The sequence below is a fragment of the Podarcis raffonei genome, chromosome 7 (assembly GCF_027172205.1).
Source record: "Podarcis raffonei isolate rPodRaf1 chromosome 7, rPodRaf1.pri, whole genome shotgun sequence".
NCBI lineage: Eukaryota > Metazoa > Chordata > Lepidosauria > Squamata > Lacertidae > Podarcis > Podarcis raffonei.
The window spans coordinates 83,738,048-83,761,484 of NC_070608.1; positions in this window are offsets into that span (position 1 = coordinate 83,738,048).

Genomic DNA, 23,437 nt, shown 5'->3' on the forward strand with positions numbered 1-23,437 from the left:
TTATGCCTTTGTGACAGGGAAGGGATATTGGTTTGTTTACATTCTTGTTTGTGTTTTTATTATGCATTTTGTGTTCTCGTTTTGTATTTTTATGTTGTGACCTGTACTGTGGTCTTCGGATGAAGGGCGGTATACAAATTTAATAAATTATAGTAGTAATAAATCATTATGATTTGTTTTCAGTTGCCATTGTCTCCTGAGACAGATGGATGCCAACAGGACAATTTGAATTTTAGGCTGTTTTTATAGCTTTATTATCTTGCATAGTACAACAAGTCACGTGTGCTGAGCATTAGCCAAAGCTGGAAGGGGCAGCTGAAAGCCTGTCAACCCACAATTTTTGGCTTGGATACCAAGGCCAGCCAAAAACTGTAGAGTCTTGTTCATGGACTATTAGCTGTATATTGTCAAACTCTATTGCATGTAATGTATCAAATGCTGCATACTATTCCATGTCAATTCTAAAATACTAGCAGCATGAACTAGGTTTGCCATGTTTCAAAAAGTGAAAATCCGATCACAAAAGTTTTTGAGCTTTCTTGGCAAAGTTTTTGAGCTATTTTAAATGAAATCTGCCAAAATCTACACTTACGACATGGGTTGCCATACGTCTGGATTTTCCTGGACATTTCAGTGATTTCTGCCCAGTCACTGTTTCCGATGACCGAATCCCAGCTATGTCCACGAAGTTCCTGATGTAAGGCAGCCCTTTGCATGAACAATGTTGTAAAAAACAACAACAACAACTATCAAATATTGAAATGATGACCAGATTGACTTATCAAGTCCGCTTACGTCCTGGAAGAACAAATAAATGCACAGAGACAATGAGGTGAAGCAAATTGGCCACACAAATCCAACTCCACGTAACAGAAAAGTCTCAGCTGAATGCATTTGACAAGTGGAAAAAGTTTTCTAGATTAACCTCTAATGCAGTGCATTAGCTTTTTGCAAATGGTTTGCCATGCTACAGTGCTCAAAAAGAAGTGGAAAGAGCAGTAAAACAGCACTTGACGATAGCACACCCTTCCTCCCACGAATTAATACTGATCAGGGAGAAAAGTGTGGGAATATTCAGGGTGGCAGGAGAGGATATATTGTTTATTAATATCCTTCCTAATTTGCACTAGCAAGTTCCTTTACTTAGCAGAGTTTACATTCCCCTTTCTACATGCACAGCAGATAGCTGGTTGCAGGCTTGTGTAAGCCTCTCACTATTATACAATTCAATCTGTCTCAGGTTGAATTGTACGTTCCTCATATGTTCCCTTGAATCCCTCTTAAAAGAATAAAGACACGACAATCTTAATCATAAGTCAATAAAAGAAGTTTACTTACATCAGTTCACAGCTGGATCCCTGAAGGCAGACTTAGGTACAAATATGTGCATGTGTATCTACCCCACATTGGGGGGGGGGATGAACTCAGTGCTTCTGCTAGCTGAGAGCTGGTCAAACGAAGAAGGAAGTGAAAAAGAGGGAGGTGTGCTGCGTGACTCGTCCTTTTGTTACCTAGACAGGTTAGGTCACACCCACCTTCTATCACATGCAAAAGGAAGGATGCTCCAGCCCAGGAGGAACAGGAAGTTTTGACTGGCTGGACCAAACATCCCCTTGCATGTCCACTCTAGGAAAACAAGGAATGTTTGAACATGGGGGAAAACAAGGTTCAGAAGTTCCGTTCTTTTATGTATGTTTGAATTTGTTCACCTAATGTATTTCCCACATGATAGCCAACAAAATAGGACCAGACAAGCGATGTGCAATTAAAAGAAATAGAGGTGCATATGACAAAACCTACATAAGGAAGTGCCAGCATACGTCTGTGGAGAGTAAACCCCTCAACTCTTTGGTTTTTTTGAAATAATTTTTATTTGATTTTACAAGCGTAAGGTTATAACAATACCAAGTACATATCCATATATAGAGATTTCTCTGAATCTCCAGACTTCCCCCCTCCGCTCCGTGGGTCCTATTGTCAACATTTTCAACTGCATATTATTTTATAATCTACATCTTGTATCTCTCCATATTGTCCATAGTGTCTGTTACATAACTGGTGTTATTAGAATCCTGCTAATGTTTTCATCTGCTTACAGTGGTCTGCTAGATAAGTTATAAATTTTTCCCATTCTTTCTTAATGTTTTTGTGTCCTTCATTCCTGAGCTTTCCAGTCAGTTTTGCCATTTTGGCATATTCCAACAGCTTGATTTGCCATTCCTCTCTGATAGGGACTTCTTTCCATCTCTGGGCTAGTAGCATCCGTGCTGCTGTTGTCATGTGAATAAAAAGTCTTTTCTTGTCCTTTGGGGTGTGAGTACCTACAATTCCTAACAAAGAAGCTTCTGTTTTTCCCCCACAAAGTTTATTTTTAACATTTTTTCAATTCGTTGTTTTTAATATTATAATTTATACCCCGCCCATCTGGTTGGGTTTCTTCAGCCACTCTGGGCGGCTTCCAACCAAATATTAAAAACAATACAGCATCAAACATTAAAAACTTCCCTAAACAGGGCCGCCTTCGTTTGTCTTTTAAAAGTAAAATAGTTGCTTATTGCCTTGACATCTGCTGGGAGGGCATTCCACAGGGTGGGCGCCACTACCGAGAAGGCCCTCTGCCTGGTTCCCTGTAACCTCACTTCTCACAGCGAGGGAACTGCCAGAAGGCCCTCGGCGCTGGACCTCAGTGTCCAGGCAGAATGATGGGGGTGGAGATGCTCCTTCAGGTATACAGGACCGAGGCCGTTTAGGGCTTTAAAGGTCATTTCTCAGAATGCTTTTATTACCTTACATGACCACCGCATATGGTAAAAGCTACATAAACCCCTCAACTTTTAATGTAGTGCACTATGCAGTCAGTGTTATGCAGTCCTTTAGTTTGCTGCTATTGGGGGCAGAGAGACAAGGGAAATGCAGTAAAAGGAGTTATTTGACTTGTGCAGATAACATTGTTGTCATTATTATGAGGTATACATGAATAACCACAACAAACACTCTTTCATTTCATGCTTGCTTTTATACTATTTAACACTTAATTTATTTTGATTTTAGCCCAAAATGGGCACCTGGACCTTGGTTTCTGCAAAACCGTAATAGCTTTTGACCCTTGCCACCCGACCCTGCCATCTGAAATCTCACACCTGCTCCTGCGTAGAATGCCACATTGCTAGCCTGAGATCACTAGATGAAAGAGCTACAGGAACATAACTTTGCAGCTCTCAAAAATACTGTTCTTTGCAGAGTTTAGGGCCGCCAGTTGGGAAGAGTGGGCCCAGAAATTTTGTTGGCACCCCTGAATTGAGACAGAGTCCTTCTCTTCTGGAGAAGAGATTTGCATGAGAAACAAATGCACACAGACACACAGAGAGACTACCGTTTTATTGTTCCGGTAATACTGTTCCTATGGGACGCGGGTGGTGCTGTGGGTTAAACCACAGAGCCTAGGACTTGCCGATCAGAAGGTCGGCGGTTCGAATCCCCACAACGGGGTGAGCTCCTGTTGTTCTGTCCCAGCTCCTGCCAACCTAGAAGTTCAAAAGCACGTCAAAGTACAAGTAGATAAATAGGTACCGTTGCGGCGGGAAGATAAACAGCGTTTCCGTGTGCTGCTCTGGTTCGCCAGAAGCGGCTTAGTCATGTTCATAATGACCTGGAAGCTGTACGCCGGCTCCCTCGGCCAATAAAGCGAGATGAGCGCCACAACCCCAGAGTCGGCCACGACTGGACCTAATGGTCAGGGGTCCCTTTACCTTTACCTTTAATACTGTTCCTGCAATCATTCTTCATACATCACTCATATATCCTATTTACGCATATACTTCTTCACTCTCACAGACAATTCTAAATCCCAAAATCTATGCTGGAGCTTTTGGCAAACCAGAACTTACATTTCTCTCTTCATGGTAACTAGGTATCACTTTGTGGTATATGCTTGTTTATTTCATCCATACATAGTTATTAAGTTTTCTTTCTTTGCTTGTTTGTTTTGAACAATGCTAGTTTTGCAGCCTGTAGAATAGAAATATTTTCTATCATTGCGGGAAATGTTTGCATGCATAGTGAAGTAAAAAAAATTGAAGATCGGATAGCAGACAGTTTGACAAGCCTGCTGAAGTACTTTGAAACAAGATCACTAGATGGCAGCAAGTGGTTGCTGTTTCAAAAGAGAACTGGTGTCTGATTCAGTTCCTCTGTGAAGCGTTACCACCAGTCGCACAACTACAGAGGTACATGCAACATATTCAGGAACTGCAAGCACGCTTATGTCCACTAAGTCCACTGTAATGGAGAAGATTTGCTTCTGCATAGAGGGCTTTAGCAGAGTCTCTATGAAATGTATCTTAAAATGGAACTCGAGTCATAGCTGAGACCATCTGAGGAATTTTCAGAGCAACTAGAAGAGCTTCGATAAGACTACCAAAATTCACAGGGTGTTTTTCCACATTTATATCAGGCTGTATAGCAAACCATAATTCAGGTTGTTAGTCAGCATGGCAGCAATCTGTAGTTCACTAGGACAGGTGAGATCCTGTCTCCAAGCAGTGGACAACTCTACGACTAAAGAGCTGCCATGGAACTGCACATGAATCAAGATGATGATGATGATGATGATTATTATTATTATTATTATTATGACAGTTTTGGAAGGCTGCAGACCCTCCAAGCGTCCCTATTTTCCATGGACAGTCCCAGATTTACAGAAGTCGTCCTGGTTTCTGATTTGATCCCAGAATGTCCCGCTTTTCCTTAGGGTGTCCCTATCTTCATCGCAGAAATGTTGGAGGGTGTGGAGTTATCAGACCCCTGGGCCATCTGAAGGCAGCCCTGTATAGGGAAGTTTTTAAATGTTTAATGTTTTATTATGTTATATATATATATGTTGAAAGCTGCCCAGAGTGGTTGAGGCAACCCAGTCAGATGGATAGGGTACAAATAGTAAAATTGTTATGATTAATATTGTTGTGGAATAGGTAAAGATAAAGGGACCCCTGACCACTAGGTCCAGTCATGGCCGACTCTGGGGTTGTGGCGCTCATCTCACTTTATTGGCCGAGGAAGCCGGCGTACAGCTTCCGGGTCATGTGGCCAGCATAACTAAGCCGCTTCTGGCGAACCAGAGCAGAGCACGGAAACGCCGTTTACCTTCCCTCTGGAGCGGTACCTATTTATCTGCTTGCACTTTGACGTGCTTTCAAACTGCTAGGTTGGCAGGAGCAGGGACCGAGCAACGGGAGCTCACCCTGTCGCGGGGATTCGAACTGCCGACCTTCTGATCGGCAAGACCTAGGCTCTGTGGTTTAACCCACAGCGCCACCCGTGTCCCATATATTGTTGTGGAATAAGGTAAAGGTAAAGGGACCCCTGACCATTAGGTCCAGTCGTGACCGACTCTGGGGTTGCGGCGCTCATCTCACTTTATTGGCCGAGGGAGCCGGCGTACAGCTTCCGGGTCATGAGGTGGAATAGGGCGTCCCTATTTTCACCGGAGAAATGTTGGAGCGTTTGAGACTGCATATGGGAAAGAAAGAGCAGTAGCAGGAGAGGGAGTGTTCAGCCATTTCCTCTGCTGCCATTTCACCACGAAAAGTCCCCCACGTCCAAATCAGCTTTTCCACACACCGGGCATAAGGGACTGGAGACTTTCCCTCAGGAGAAAGTAAGGACCTGAGAAAACTGCTTAGTGGAAAAACAGTACGCAAGGATAAGCAATACTTTCCCCCATATAATGATTTATGAATCCATTTTGGTGTTGATTACCCAGTGTATTTTTATATGCTGGAAACTGCCCTGTGAGGTCTTTAAAAGTTTTAAAAGTTCTTAAATGACTAAATGCACTGCAAATGGATCTCCTTCCATTATCAGGACAGGTACCCTTCACAGACGACACAGTTCCTAACATGCCCTCCATCCTCTGTTTCTCAGGAGGGCCAGTATGTGAGGATAGCTCACAGTAAAAGAATGGCAGAGGCTTTAGCTGGCGAGGGGGTACTGGAAAAGTGTACAGCATTAAACACTCTGGAGCCAGACGAAATGATACATATTGTTCCGAAGTGGGTACAGGTGCCATCATGAGGGAGGAATCTTTCCTTCTCTGTAATGGGATGGAATTGTGGTTGGGGGTAGAATCCAGCTAAGATTCTGAAATGGAATCTGCACCACCCGAACCAGTATGTGGGTCGGATCAGGAGTACCACGTTGCAATGGACATTGCCAGATTCCTTCCAGTCAGCTGGATTTACTTACTAGGTGGTCTGCCTCTTTCTCTAGTTTGTTTGCATTGTTCCATGTCATTTTTAAAACGAACCTTCCAGCCAACTAGACTCCTATGGCCATGTGTCTTAGCTTAGTTAGTTTATTGAATTTATGAATCACTTCCCACAACCGAATGTCCCCAAGAGATTGGGGAGGAAGAGAAAAACCCCACACAACAGTAATGCAGAAATAAAAATGTACATTTTAAAAAAACACACACACAGTAAGAGCAAAAACATATCATCACTGGAGCTGTTCAAATGCCCGGAAGAGCAAAAGTGTCTTTGCCTAGTGCCGAAGCAAAGTTGGTGTCAGGCGGGTCTCCCTGGGGAGAGCATTCCATAAACAAGGAGCTACCACAGGAAAGGCCTTTTATCAGGTTGCCACAACCTGAGGCTCCCTTGGAGGTGGCATGGCAGAACGGGCCTCGGGTGTTCTGTGTAGAAATGTCTGCAAGAGCAACAGTATTTGATGGCATGCTGTGGTCTTAAACAGATTTGTATGTGAGAGGTAAAGGTAAAGGACCCCTGGACAGTTAAGTCCAGTCCAAGGCAACTATGGGGTTGCAGTGCTCATCTCGCTTTCAGGCTGAGAGAGCTGGTGTTTGTCCACAGACAGCTTTCCGGGTCATGTGGCCAGCAGGACTAAACTGCTTCTGGCACAACAGGACACTGTGACAGAAGCCAGAGCACATAGAAATGCTGTTTACCTTCCCACCACAGCGGTACCTATTTATCTACTTGCATTGGCATGCTTTCAAACTGCTAGGCTGGCAGGAGCTGAGACAGAGCAACAGGAGCTCACCTCATCGTGGGGATTTGAACATGGCTGGCACTATGGTCTAAACCAGGGGTCAGCAAACTTTCAGCAGGGGGCCGGTCCACTGTCACTCAGACATTGTGAGGGGCTGGACTATATTTTGAAAATTAAAAAAAATGGATGAATTCCTATGCCCCATACATAAACCAGAGATGCATTTTAAATAAAAGCACACATTCTACTCATGTAAAAACACGCTGATTCCCGGACCATCCGCAGGCCGGATTGAGAAGGCGATTGGGCCGGATTTGGCCCCTGGCCTTAGTTTGCCTACCCATGGTCTAAACCACTGAGCCTCTTGGGCTTGCCAATCAGAAGGTATGTGAGAAAGCATAGCTAGCTAGCTGATAATTGAGATTTTGCCTTTTTAAAATGGAATATAACAAGACAGGCTACCCTCAGACCACCCCAGAAATATGTGCTGTTCATCACCTGCCACCCACTCCAAGTCTCTTCCATTTTGATTTTTAACCTATGTAGAACCAGGATGGAACAGACTTGGGAAAGCTTCTTTTAAGAATGCAACTGCCACCTGCTGGTGTTGTGCCATAATTCACACATATTTTACAGAATCTACCATTTCAGAAGAGGATTTCCCCCTTGTGTGAGAGAGAAGAGAAAATGTTTCTTCCAAATTGATGGGTTCTGAAAGTACTCTCATTTTTTAAAACAACAACAACTGCAGCTCTTATTAATTGAGGGTACCCTATTAATTAATGCAGAGAATTTATTTACAAGGTCGAATTCAAATAGATTAACCCTGCAACTTTGTAGCCACTTACCTGGGAGTAAGCCTTATTTAACTCAGCGGGGTGTACTTTTGAGCATGAGGGATGCAGGTGGTGCTGTGGTCTAAACCACGGAGCCTCTTGGGCTTGCCGATCAGAAGGTTGGCAGTTTGAATCCCCATGATGGGGTGAGCTCCCATTGCTCTGTCCCAGCTCCTGCCAACCTAGCAGTTTGAAAGCACACCAGTGCAAGTAGATAAAGAGGTATCGCTGCAGCGGGAAGGTAAGCAGTGTTTCCATGCACTCTGGTTTCCATCATTGTGTCCCGTTGCACCAGAACCATTTTAGTCATGCTGGCCACATGACCTGAAAAGCTGTCTGTGGACAAACGCCGGCTCCCTCGGCCTGAAAGCAAGATGAGCGCCGCAACCCCATAATCACCATTAACTGGACGTAACCATCCATAATCACCATTAACTGGACGTAACCATCCAGTGGTCCTTTACCTTTACCTTTTACCTACTTTTGAGCATAGAATTGCAATATAACCGACTAGGCATTGCAACCGAACTTAAAATGCTTAGCTTTTGCTGGATCATGCCCAGAATTCTTTTTCACCTAAAATCTCAAATATCGCTTTAGCTTCACATTCTTGCTAACTTTATCATGTCTTTTTACTGTGTATGAGATCATTTCACTCTCAACAGAAGCTCCCCCCCCCCAATTGTACAGTTTTCTTTACGGTGGGAAATGTTCCCATGGCTACTCTTGTGTGGATGGTTTGTTGTTAAAAGAAAAATCATATATGAAAAAATGCATAAAAGAAATGCCTTCTAACAGAGGACACCTGTTGGGCAGAAAATTGTTCTTCAAGATATAGAAAATTAAGTCTTAAACATACCGGGTAAATTAAATCAATGCATTTAATGTATAGAGTGAGTTCCTTCAAAATCTGTAGAGAGGAAGGGATTTCTCTGTTCTTTAGGCTGAGACCTAACGCTTTCGATCAAATTGAGTGTAGTGCTAATTTATACAGGATACAGCATTCCTCCTTTATATATTATTATTATTATTATTATTATTATTATTATTATTATTATTATTAATGTATTATTTATACCCTGCCCATCTGGCTCAGTATATGTACACCTTAGCCCTTTTCACACCTTTAATAAAAGGTAAAAAAAAAAAGGCAAAGGACCCCTGGACAGTGCCCCTGGGGTTGCAGCGCTCATCTTGCTTCAGGCCAAGGGAGCTAGTGTTTGTCCACAGACAGCTTTCCAGGTCATGTGGCCAGCATGACTAAACCGCTTCTGGCACAACGGAAACCATGACAGAAGCCAGAGTGCATGGAAATGCCGATTACCTTCCCACCACAGCGGTACCGATTTATCAACCTGCACCGGCGTGCTTTCCAACTGGTAGGTTGGCAGAAGCAGGGACTGAGCAACGGGAGTTCACCCCGTTGCGGGGATTCGAACCACCTTCCAATCGCCAAGCCCAAGCAGCTGAGTGGTTTAGACCACAGCCCCACCCTCATTCCTTTAATAACAAAAATACCGAGCCTGTAAAGGGGTCCCACTCCAGACCTGTGCAGAAAGTTTGGCAGGGCTCATATACAGTGGTACCTCTGGTTACGTACTTAATTCGTTCCGGAGGTCCGTTCTTAACCTGAAACTGTTCTTAACCTGAAGCACCACTTTAGCTAATGGGGCCTCCTGCTGCTGCCACGCCGCTGGAGCACTATTTCTGTTCTCATCCTGAAGCAAAGTTCTTAACCCGAGGTACTATTTCTGGGTTAGCGGAGTCTGTAACCTGAAGCGTCTGTAACCTGAAGCGTATGTAACCAGAGGTACCACTGTACAGCTGCAAATCCATAGGATCCCTTTCCACATTTTCTGCGAACCCAGAGGCCTCTGAGGAACGGCCAGGGGCAATGATCTCTCTCCCAGTTTTACCATCCCTGTCTCTCTCTTGGTCATGGTGGTAAGTCAGCATAGAGAGTCCAGAGTGCTTCACGGTGTTTATCTCAGTAATCTTTACAGGAACCACAAAAGGTAGAGGGTATGTTTCACTGAGTAAATATTCTGGAGGTGTACTTTTTTTTAAGTTTAGGGCTCTGCTGGTCTTTCTGTTTCAATATTTTTGCCTTTAAAAAAAAAAAGCCCTCTTCTGACAGGATTTGATCCCTGGGAGACGAGCAAACAACTTTTATAGTCTTTTCTTGTTGCGTTGGAAAACGCAAATAGCACACACAGCAGGGGGAAAGAGAGGGAGGGGGAATACACAAGGCCAAACATCTGTTCTTGCTGCAGCTGGACTTTTGGAGAGTCATAGGCTGTCATCCACTCAGATAATCGTTAAGTTTGTATGCAATTGCATTTGTCACATTAAAGCTATACTGACTAGCATTTCTTCCCTTTACCCTCTAATGTTTCCTCAGTTAAAATCTACAAGTTTGTAAGAAATTAAGGAAGGATGTGCCTGCCTCAGTTTTACTAGGGGCTCACCTACGTCAAGGGTGAGTTGGCCACATCTCATTCTGCCATTATAAGGAGAAATGGGGTTGGTGAGAGTCGGATCCTTCACTTTCAGTTGGAAAATGGTTTCACGGATTGATTTGAAACTCGGCAGCACAGGGCAGCCGGGTTTGAGGGTGGGCCATGCTGAATTTGAGGGGGAAAGGATAAGAAATGCCTTATTTGGAATGAGTTGAATGCAGGATGAGTGACATTGGGCAGTTGACAGATGCTGTGTATTTCCAGACTTTCCTGGGGGTGGTTTGGGGAGGCGAGAAATATTTCCGTTTGAGGTTGCCCTTTGGGAAATGGTTGTATTAGGTCAAGGGGAATGTCCAGTTCACAGGCGGGGAAACTCTATGCCCCAGTGGCAGGTTCTTTATTTCCCTATCCACCTCCACTCAGCAGGTCACATATATATAAAGGTAAAGGGACCCCTGACCATTAGGTCCAGTCGTGACCAACTCTGGGGCTGTGGTGCTCATCTCGCTTTATTGGCCAAGGGAGCCAGCGTACAGCTTCCAGGTCATGTGGCCAGCATGACTAAGCCGCATCTGGCAAACCAGAGCAGCGCACGGAAATGCCGTTTACCTTCCCGCTGGAGCGATACCTATTTATCTACTTGCACTTTGGCATGCTTTCGAACTGCTAGGTTGGCAGGAGCAGGGACTAAGCAACAGGAGCTCACCCCGTCGCGGGCTTTCAAACCACTAACCTTCTGATCGGCAAGTCCTAGGCTCTGTGGTTTAACCCACAGTGCCACCCGTGTCCCCATATATAATTTTATTAGTTTTCAATTACAATCCAATAATAGCCTCATTATAACAATAACAACTTATAATACAATTATAATACAATCATTCAAATACCAAATTATATAATTTGGATAAAGTGGGTCCCCCGCATGCTATAATTGATGGCTTGGTGATTTGCTTTATTTCTGCGTTCCAAAAACTTATTGGTTTCCATTACATTCCAGTCAAAATAATAACCACTTATACAACAACGGCAATATTAATAACTTCTATCCATGTTGACACATTAAAAGATTTATAAAACTACAAGTGAGGAACTCAAACTATATCCTTGTACGTTTCCGAGCACAATTCAAAGTGTTGGTGCTGACCTTTGAAGCCCGAAATGGCCTCGGTCCAGTATACCTGAAGGAGCGTCTCCACCCCCATTGTTCTGCCCGGACACTGAGGTCCAGCGCTGAGGGCCTTCTGGCGGTTCCCTCACTGCAAGAAGCCAAGTTACAGGGAACCAGGCAGAGGGCCTTCTGGGTAGTGGCACCCGCCCTGTGGAACGCCCTCCCACCAGATGTCAAAGAGAAAAACAACTACAGTGGTATCTCGGGTTAAGAACTTAATTCGTCCCGGAGGTCTGTTCTTAACCTTAAACTGTTCTTAACCTGAAGCATCACTTTAGCTAATGGAGCCTCCCACTACGCCGCCACTGTGCGATTTCTGTTCTCATCCTGAAGTAAAGTTCTTAACCTGAGGTACTATTTCTGGGTTAGTGGAGTCTGTAACCTGAAGCGTCTGTAACCTGATGTACCACTGTACCAGACTTTTAGAAGACAACTGAAGGCATCCCTGTTTAGGGAAGCTTTTAATGTTTAATAGACTATTGTATTCTAATATTTTGTTGGAAGCCGCCCAGAGTGTCTGGGGAAACTCAGCCAGATGGGCGGGGTATAAATAATATATTATTATTATTATTATTATTATTATTATTATTATTATTATTATTATTATTTGTGGCAATTATTCTGTCCGTGGTGTTTCTTCCTGTTCTTGTAAGATGTCATGTCTTTCCCCTGATTGTTGCCGTTATCCATCATGCCTTCGACGGAGCTCAGCATGTCTATTTTGACAGATCGGCAGGAGCACTCACCTGTCAAAACTGGACCATTGGGAGGAGGGATAACAACACCCTCCATACCTGAAACCATATGATGTATTGTTTCAGATTAGATGGGGGACCACATTGCAGTGGGTTGGTCTAGATGACCCTCCAGGTCTCATCCAACTCCACAATGCTATGGTTCTATGGTGTGAGATGTGGGGCAGGTGTGGGTGGTCTGTGGAAAACTGCCCTGCAAGGCTGGGGGGGCTGGCAGGGCACATTTGGTCCTCATTGCATAGGCTGCCCTTCATTGAACTTGTTTGTGCTTTTGCTGCCCCGGACTCTGCACTCACCATCCGAAGACTTTCACGTGAAGTCTGGAGGGTGGCAACATGAGAACGGCCCATTTCTGAAATGGCTCCCCAATTGTAGAATGCTCTCCCCAGGCAGGGGAAGGTCCCCTGGTGCCTTCATTATATATTTTTAGACACCAGGCAAAAAAAGTTCCTCTTTAACGAGGCCTTTGACTGGTTAATATCCTACAAGCTTTTAAATGTGGAAAGGGGGCGGTTATTGTTTCGCTGTTTAGTTTTTAGCTATTTACTGGTTTCTAGCCTGTATTTTCTCCTGCCAACCTAGCAGTTCGAAAGCACGCCAAAAAGTTCAAGTAGATAAATAGGTACCACTCCGGTGGGAAGGTAAATGGTGTTTCTGTGCGCTGCTCTGGTTCGCCAGAAGCGGCTTAGTCATGCTGGCCACATGACCCAGAAAAACTGCCTGTGGAGAAATGCCAGCCCCCTCAGCCTGTAAAGCAAGATGAGCGTCGCAACCCCAGAGTCGTTCGCGACTGGACTTAACTGTCAGGGGTCCTTTACCTTCTGTATGTTAATCTGTGAACTGCCATGAGATCTTATCAAACAAACCAACAAAGTTGGCAACCAGGCACAGGGCCTGGTTAGGAAAAATAGCTGGGAACACCTTATTTACCATACAATTAAAGCACTCTTACACCAGTTTAACAGTCATGGGTAAAGGTAAAGGGACCCCTGACCATTAGGTCCAGTCGTGGCCAACTCTGGGGTTGCGGCACTCATCTCGCTTTATTGGCCAAGGAAGCTGGTGTACAGCTTCTGGGTCATGTGGCTGGTTCTTGCAAACCAGAGCAGCGCACGGAAACGCCTTTTACCTTCCCGCCGGAGCGGTACCTAATTATCTACTTGCACTTGACGTGCTTTCGAACGGCTAGGTTGGCAGGAGCAGGGACCGAGCAATGGGAGCTCACCCCGTCACGGGGATTGGAACCGCCGACCTTCTGATCAGCAAGCCCTAGGCTCTGTGGTTTAACCCACAGCGCCACCTGCATGGCTTTTCACAAAGAATTCTGGGAACTGCAGTTTGCTAAGGGTGCTCACAGAGCTACAATTCCCCAAACTTTAACAAACTACAGTTCACAGAATTCTTTGAGGAAGCCATTACTATTAAAGTTGTAAGTCATAGAATCATAGAATTGGAGAGTTGGAAGGAAGCCCCAAGGGTCATCTAGTCCAACCCCTGCAACACAGGAATCTTTTGCTCAATTTGGGATTTGAACCCACAGCCCTGAGATTAAGCGTCTCTTTCTCTACTGACTGAGCTTTGGATTCAGCCACTAACAAATATAATTAATAATAATGATAAGATGATAAGAGAACAACAATTAATGATAATGATAAGAGAACAACAACTACCAGACTTTTAGAAGACATCTGAAGGTAGCCCTGTTTAGGAAAGCTTTTAATGTTTGATGGATTACTGTATTTTAATACAGGCAGATGGGTGGAGTATAAATATATTATTATTATTATTATTATTATTATTATTATTATTATTAATGGTGTAAAAGTGCTTTAAATGTATGTTGCGGATGTTACACTTATTACACCTAATAAATTAGTCACTTATCAGGTATTAGGTAAGTTTCATGTGAATTTCTGGCCTTCTAAATGATGTGCAATTGCTTATTAATGAGGATGTTCCTTCTTTCCTTATTTATTTCTGGCATCTCTACCCTGTTTTTCAGCTAAGACTCCCAGAGGGGCTAACATACAATAAATTAAAACAAGAAAGCCCCGGCCTGCAGGGCACACAAGAAAAAATGCACAGGGAAGGAAAGCAAATTCGGACTCCGCTTCTTAAATTTAAATAGTAGTTCCCACGCTCTAGCATGTATTTAATTAATCTGATCATTTTAGGCTGAAAGCAGATGATAGGATGTTTGTTTCAGATATTAACAATCATGCGGTGTACACACTCATCCATCTGTTCAGGGGTTTTTCCCCATTTCACCAGAGATAGCCATACCACACCTCCATCCTCCCACTTCCACTTCTCTTAAAAACCATTCTCTTTTTCCAACTTTAAATGACCCAATCCCACATTTTCCCTCCATGGAGAAGTTCATCCTTGACACTTTCCACATTGTAACGATGCTGAAGATATTTCCTTGCCTGGAAAGGCAGTTATTATTCAGCTCCCCGGGCCCCGACCAGCAGAAAATGCCATTTTCCACTGTTTGCCGGGGAACAATGAACACAAGGCTCGTTTGTTTCCGTGGCCCTTTCCAAACATCCCCTTTCCGTGCTCGCTGCTGACTCCACAAGTCGAATGTCACCACGGCTTCACCTTTTCCCTAACGCCGAGAGACTAATGATCTCCCACTTGAGAGAATGAGAGAGGCTCATTTCCTCGCCACTCGATCGCTGCCCACACAAAAATGCAACCTTTTCATAAGCGGCAGAGTTGGATTCAAAGCCCTGTGGTCTGATCGGCTCAGCTTCGCCACCATTCACCAGCACGTTGAATGAAGGCTTTGGGGAAGAAAAGAGGGGTGAATAGCTCCCCAACCCAACAACCGGCCCCTTCCTTGTCGTCCCTTTTTATCCCTTGAGCTTGGAAATTGAGCTAATACCACCAGAAAAAGGGGTTGGGGCACAGCTTCTTGTTTTTGTGACCCCACATTGTTATTGCATCGGGGTGAGAGGAATGGGGGGGCGGGAATAAATTCATAAACCAAGAGCTTTCAGCAGCCATGAGCTGCTGGAGCCTCAAACTATGGCGTTCTTTCTGATGTAAACATTACAAAAATTATTAGACGGTATCTAAATAAGCAGCGGGCCGCTTTTTTTTTTAAGCAAACCTCTTTTGCACAGCTCTTTTATAAGTTTAGATCAGCTTTCAACTTTAATTAGTTTAATAAGTGAATTAATCAATCATTCTTAAGTTAAATAATCATTGGGGGCAATTTTAATTGAGGGGGCTGTAAATTAAGGGCATGTGTGTTTATCTTTCGAAGGCCCTTTTGCCTTTGGTAAGTTTCATTCTCCTGACGGTTAAGTTGTAAAATAAAAAGCACACCTAAGTGAAAATCACTTCTGGTGAAAATCACGCGAGGTAGAAATCTAGGCTGATTTTTTCCATCTGAACATGCTGGTTTTCTATGTGGTGGCAGAAAGATTCATATGTGTGGGAGCATTACAAAATTCAGTCCAGGAAAATATTTTTTTCGCTTTATTCTATTGATGCTACTTATTGATAAATGGGTTTCTCCTGTGGCCTCCATTTTGCATACATGAGCTCTCTGGTGTCATGTGGAATGAAAACCTAAAACACTATGGTCTTGGCGCTGTGGTTTAACACGGGTGGCGCTGTGGTCTAAACCACTAAGCCTCTTGGGCTTGCCGATTGGAAGGTTGGCAGTTTGAATACCGGCGACGGAATGAGCTCCCATTGCTCGGTCCCTGCTCCTGCCAACCTAGCAGTTCGAAAGCACACCAGCGCAAGTAGATAAATAGGTACCACTGCGGCGGGAAGGTAATTGCGTGTCGAGACCCCTCAGCCACCCCTCGTTGGAAATAACTCACACAAGGACACAGATATTAGGTTTATGTTATTGGGAAAATTTTGGCCACAACTTTATTGAATTACAGAATGTGAGCGGTTTTGGCTTAGGCATTGATTGCACCTGACTATATCTGACTCCTGCCCATTGTGCAGGAAGTCCAGTAAGGGTAAGCCACCGGTAGGCCCTAGCCGCCAGCCGGGCTTCGAACAAGATCAACACCCTCGGATTCCTTTAATGGAATACCCTTAAGCATGGAGGGGCAGGTGATGCGTAACTGCAACCCTAACAAAGTTGTGATGATTGCTACAAGGTAGGCGAAAACCAAGTGGCCAGTGCGAATTTGCCAAGTGGAAAAATTCCTACCAGACCCCTCGGACAACCAAGGCGACCAACCAAAGTCCATAGCAAGGCCATTGCCTAACCTACAAAATAGGGAGGGAGGGTGGGTGATTGAGGAAGCAAGCCAAGAGGAAGTCCTCTGGCTCACTCCTCAGTTTAAACGGCCCCGGGCCCACACCCCCAGCCAGCGGATTGGCTGGCCGGGCTCTGACGTGGCCGGGATCCCCCAGGCAACGGGGGACAAAGTCCCCCACCCCCGGTGGGGAGTGGGTGGCCATGCGGTGCACCAGAACTCCTCCCCACTGGGATGTGGAGTAGATATGGCGTTTCTGTGTGCTCTGGTTTCCATCACGGTGTCCCGTTGTGCCACATGCGGTTTAGTCATGCTGGCCCCATGACTCGGAAAAGCTGTCTGTGGACAAACGCTGGCTCCCTCAGCCTGAAAAGCGAGATGAGCACCACACCCTATAGTCGCCTTTGACTGGAATTAACCATCCAGGGGTCCTTTACCTTTAACAAAGCTAAAAAGGAGCCCATCGAGACCAAGGCAGGTATTGTGGTCTTTCCTACACATCTGCCAATGCCTCTTAATCAGGCATAGGCAAACTCGGCCCTCCAGATGTTTTGGGACTACAACTCCCATGATCCCTAGCTAACAGGACCAGTGGTCAGGGAAGATGGGAATTGTAGTCCCAAAACATCTGGAGGGCCGAGTTTGCCTATGCTTGCTCTTAATCCTGAACCACAAATCTCGCCTGTACAATATGGACAAACTATTCAAGCCTTCGGTATATCAAACGGTTCATTATGTGGCGTCTTCCCATACAGAAGAGAGACAGGGAATTATTTAATTAATGTACCAGTCCCGTGGAAGCCACCAAATTGTAAATCTCCATCCAAACTATGATTACCTTTGCTTCTCTTGCCCACCCATTGAAAGGGAATGGCTCCTATGTTAGCAAAACAAAGAGAATCAGCTGAGCTTTTCATCAGATTCTCATGCAGAGCGACCCAATGTGATGACATCATAGCATAAAAGAAAAATTATCATGGCAAGGAAAAGCCCTTTTGGTAAGAAGTCATCATGCTGGCATGAGGTCAGTGCGCATATTGCAGAGTTCTGTTAATAAAATTTATTGAAACACATTTGCTGTTTAAATTAATTTTAAGGTCAGGAATTACTTCAGTTTCCCGTGCAGAAAAATCTCCCTTTCAGATGGTGCAAGTTACGTTTTAGTTAAGTATATCACGGCTGTAGTGACGTGGGTGGCACTGTGGGTTAAACCACAGAGCCTAGGGCTTGCCGATCAGAAGGTCAGCGGTTCAAATCCCCGTGATGGGGTGAGCTCCCATTGCTCAGTCCCTGCTCCTGCCAACCTAGCAGTTCAAAAGCACATCAAAGTGCAAGTAGATAAATAGGTACTGCTCTGGTGGGAAGGTAAACTGTGTTTCCGTGCGCTGCTCTGGTTCACCAGAAGCGGCATAGTCATGCTGGCCACATGACCTGGAAGCTGTACGCCGGCTCCCTCGGCCAATAAAGCGAGATGAGCACCACAACCCCAGAGTTGGTCACGACTGGACCTAATGGTCAGGGGTCCCTTTACCTTTACCTTTATCACGGCTGTAGACAGTATCCGAAGCGGGGGACCAGTTTAGAAACATAGAAATAATAGAACCAGATTTGAAACAGTCAGTGACAGATCCAAAGTTGCCAGCTAAAACCACATCCATTCCATCAGAAACCACCTCTTGAAAAAAGATGTTATTACTCATTTATGGAAGGCCATCCATGAGGGAGCCTGGATGAGCTCTCTAGGAAGCATATTACCTTACCAGTGGTGGTTGTTTCTTGGTTCTATTTATTATCTGGATTTTGCAAGCAGTACAGCTCCACCCTTGGTGGTCCAGCCACCATTCCTAATCTCAAAAATGATCCAGGCATAGTGTCACTCTAGAATATTTAGGGGAAAGAGGCACGACAGCTGCTATTGAAACATGTAGACCCCTGTTGGCCAGGCAGGAGGAGACCCAATCTAGCAGATCTTAGAACAAATTTCAAGGCTAATGCAAGCGCAAGCTGACATAGGAGATCAGTGTTCTTCAACCTTAGATCCCCAGATGTAGCTGGACTACAACTCCCATCAGCCACTTAGTCAATGGTAAGGGATGACGGGAGCTGTAGTCCAGCAATATCTGGGAACTCACAGCTGGAGAATACTGCTTTAGATATCCTGGTCCTAAACTGTTTAGGCCTTTAAGTATTTTGAAGTGGGCCAAGAAATGAGCATGAACTCAAGGAAGCAATTGCAAAATCACCATTATTGATCTTTTCATTGAGGAAACCAGAAAAGGAACCTCAGCGTCCCTCAGACCATTCTTTGAAAACCACTCAGCTAGATATATGCATATGAATACAGAATGTGCATCCATAATAAAAAATGATGACAAGAAGTGAGAGGGAAGATTTAAAAGAGAGAGAGAAGCTGGTATTTATTGGCAGATGTCTGAACTCAGCACAGTTTCAGGCCTGTATAAAGAGGGAATTTAATTCCAGACTTCGATCACAGTCGCTCTTGGACATTATCATTCTGAAATGCTCAGAAAGGGCGATCGGGCTGACTTTTATTACCCCAAACAAGAAAGGCACAAGCTCAACTCATTTATATGCTACTGGTGTGCAATGAAGCAACTGCTTTCTGGGGAGGCTTTTATGAGGAGGTGGAGGGTGAAAGGCCTTTCTGCCTGAGCACCCAACAGAGAAGAAATCTATTGTGCACCCTCTCTCGGTGGCTGCCTGCAAAAAGGTTCAGGGTGAGGTTTCAAATTTAGCATGATGTCATCCTGCGATATATTCTCCTGAATAAAACACTGGGGGTTTCTTCTAAAGCAGTTTAGTCTTTCAGAATGTCCATGGAGTTCAAAGGTTCAAGGGCCTTTTTCATTTTTTTATTACTGCCGTGCCATTCGGTTTCCATCTATCCTCTCGAGGAGAGAATTCGTCCTCCGCCAAATGAACTGAACCATTAAGGAAGGAGATTATACCAAACCATTAATTAAACGCTATGTAAATCTACCAGCTTTTCCGAGAAAGAATGAGCAGTGTGTGTGGAGCGAGGGAAATTGTTCTTCCTCTCTTATAATACCTAGAACACAAGGTCACCAAAAGGAGCTGAGGGGCAATAGGCTCAGGGCTGACAAAAGGAAACACTTCTTTGCACAATGCGTAATTAACTTCTGGGATATGCTGCCACAAAATGTGGGAGATTGCCAGCAGTTTGGGTGGTTTTAGAAAGAATCTCATCTGTGGAAATCCTGCTTATATTCAGTCTCTCTAAAAATTCCTCAAAGCCCCATGTATTTGTGGCACACGATTCCAAAGAACATACCATAGCTATACAGTGGTACCTCGGGTTACAGACGCTTCAGGTTACAGACTCCACTAACCCAGAAATAATACCTCGGGTTAAGAACTTTGCTTCAGGTTGAGACTAGAAATTGCATGGTGGCGGCACGGCGGCAGCAGGAGGCACCATTAGCTAAAGTGGTACCTCAGGTTAAGAACAGTTTCAGGTTAAGAACGGACCTCCAGAACAAATTAAGTTCTTAACCCGAGGTACCACTTTAGAAGATATAACAAACCATAGATATAATGATGCTACTTTAAAGGGATTTGACAAGTTCATGAAGGGACTAGTAGCCTTGATGGCTGGATAGAACTTTAGGGAACATTGGGAACTGCACAGTATAAAGGACCCCTGGACAGTTACATCCAGTCAAAGGCGACTCTGGGGTTGCAGCACTCATCTCGCTTTCAGGCCGAGGGAGCCAGCGTTTGTCTGCAGACAGCTTTTTTGGGTCATGTGGCCAGCATGACTAAACCGCTTTTGGCACAACAGAACACCGTGACGGAAACCAGAGCGCACAGAAATGCCGTTTACCTTCCCGCCGCAGTGGTACCTTTTTATCTACTTGCACTGGTATGCTTTCGAACTGCTAGGTTGGCAGGAGCTGGGACAGAGCAATGGGAGCTCACTCCATCACACGGATTCGAACCGCCGACCTTCTGATGGGCAAGCCAGCTCTCTGGAATTTCAAAGATGTCTCTTTCCCAGCCCTACCCGGAGGTGCCAGGGCTTTTCATGGGACCCTTTTTATGCAATGCATATGGTCTGCCAACGAGCCCTTGTCAATATTCAGAGGCAGAATAACTCCACATAGCATATGCTGAGAAGAAATGAAAGGGCAGCCATCACTTTTGTGCTTTGCTTGTGAACTTCTAGAGCACTCTTGTAAAGGTTAAGGGACCCCTGACCATTAGGTCCAGTCATAGCTGACTCTGGGGTTGCGGTGTTCATCTCGCTTTATTGGCCAAGGGAGCCAGCATACAGCTTCCGGGTCATGTGGCCAGCAGGACTAAGCCACTTCTGGCGAACCAGAGCAGCACACCTTCCCGCCCGAGCGGTACCTATTTATTTACTTGCACTTTGACGTGCTTTCAAACTGCTAGCTTGGCAGGAGCAGGGACTGAGCAACGGGAGCTCACCCTGTCGCGGGGATTCGAACCACCAACCTTCTGATCGGCAAGTCCTAGGCTCTGTGGTTTAACCCACAGCGCCACCTGCGTCCCTTGTAAATAACCCCCAAAAGGTTGCTAGCTTGCTAAGAGGCTGGTTGCTACACTTCCATGTCAGCCACAGGAGAGGGAAAGCTCAACATGAATAAGACAGCTCTTGCCTCTTAGCAGACTAGTCAGAAACCTCTCATTCTACCAAGAAGGCTATTGGAGGAGACACAGACCGATTCATCCCACCTCCATCAGGCCACTGTTCTTGTACTGGTTGTGTGGAAATGGTTTTGCTTCCCCTGCAGCACAGAACTCAATTTGCAGGCAAGGGATGCAGCAATATGTTCCTCCAATCGCAACTTGCTCCCTGACCTCCATAAAATTCCTTGTCATTGATGGCTACAAGGTAAACCTTGGAGCCCTGCCTCTAGAACCAGGGGCAAATGAAGGCTAACCGATACCCGGGGCGGGGAAAACCGCTGGCTGCGCACACATTTCGCTGCTACATACAACGCATGAATGGCGTCGCTACTTACGACGCATGCATGGCATCACTATGTAGGGCGCATGTGTGGCGTTGCTACGTACAGCACATGTGCATGACACTGCAGCAGTGGCGGTGGACCCTCTGCTTGCGGCTGTAGCGGCAACGGAGGGATCCCACTGCCGCCCGTACGGCACTAGGGCGGTGGCGGCAAACCGCTATGTACAGTGCATGTGCAGCGTCGCCACGTACAGTGCATGTGTGCGACACCACACATGCGCTGTACATAATGGTTTGCCGCCGGCGCCACTTGAACACCGTACGGACGGTGGTGGGATCCTCTGCTTGCGACTGCAGCCATGAACGGAGGACGCGGCGGTGCGCAATGGCTGCTTGCGCCACTGCACCCTGAGGGGTGCCTTCTTGTCACCCCCCAGACATGGCACCCAGGGCACAGCACCCCACTGCCCCCCCCTTGCGATGCCACTGTCTAGAACATTCCAGCCTTTAGCTCTTATGAGACTGCAGGTCGAAAGTCTCCAGTCCCTTTGTCCTTCTGAAATCGAGCTATATTTTTTGCAAAACCTTCAATGCTTTTCAGGCATGAGCTCTTCATTAAGCTTTCGGTGGACATCCCCTCTATTGTAGAACACTTGAAACAAGTTGAAGACTTAAGACATTGCGTGAGAAGAAACCAGCCTTGTAAATTGTTCCTTGCAATGAGCAATGGGGATTCAAAGTAGTGTTAAATTAAAATGTATGCTCTGTCAGTCTGTCTATGAAGCCCGGCTCTGTCACAATAATAGGGGGGTCATTCAAGGCTGCATCTTGAACACTTGCCAATATCACATATGTTTCTCTTTGGTAGCTGCTGTGTGCTGTTGTTGTGCATCAAGCCAGGCAACAGTAAATGGAGATTGAGCTGCTATTTCGTCTACGGGCCTATTTAACTGTGCATGACAATCAGTGAGAAGAAATAACTGCATGGGGCCACAGGGCATTGCCTCGCCCTGATTCCATCCCCCTTCAGATGTGAGCTGATTTTCCACCAATTCTATCCTTACTGGCCCTAACCTCTTCAGGCCCAGGTATAGATCTGTGGAGACCAGTTTGGCTGCATCTACCATGGGAGGAGAGCAAAGTTAATAACATACTGGGCATTCCCAAAGTCCAAGGTTCAGTTCATGGAGTTTCACATCTGCGATAACATTCTTACATTTTTATTATATATGGAGATAATGAAAGTAATTTATTATATATATTGTATTCCCCCCAGGTTTTGTGGTCTTCCATGCAGGCGCTGATCCATCCCATACATTCTTAATAGGGCTGAAAGGTTAATTAGTAGATTAGACAACTCAAGTTTTAGATAGCTAATAAGCAGGGGGAATCTGGCTTCAACTTAAGGGGACGTATTTAGATATTACAGAATATTTTGTTAATATTGCAGAGGGTATGAAAAGATAGTCTTCCTTTTGACGATGAGTATTAGCTTCTACTTACTTAATCAGAAACTGTTTTACATCTCCTTCAATATCTCAAAAGGACACAAATATTGATTCTTTTTTGCATTATGTTAATTAATTCTTTCATTGATCGCAACAGTTAAACGGCAGGTGATTAATCAGCTGACAGTCCTACGCTGCACTTTCTCCACAGCTAAAGAATTAGGTGCTCTCAGGTGTCCTTGTAGCTTTGAAAGTGAATTGATTTGCATGTGCAGAACTTCAAATTTAGTTCCTAGCATCGGCATCTGAAGGGATCTCTGAAGAAAGGGCCTGGAAAGACCTTGACTTGAGACCTTGAAGAGTTGCTACTTATTGGAGCAGGCAGTTCTCAGCTACGTGGAGCAATGGGGCTATGATCCAGTAAAAGATAACCTCCTGTGTTCAGAAATGAACAACTTAGAAAAAGTGTTTCGTGCTGTTTTCAAATCTTGTATGGTATAGCACTCCCTGCAGACCGATATTTTGTCTGGATGAACTCCCCAATTCACTTGAATGG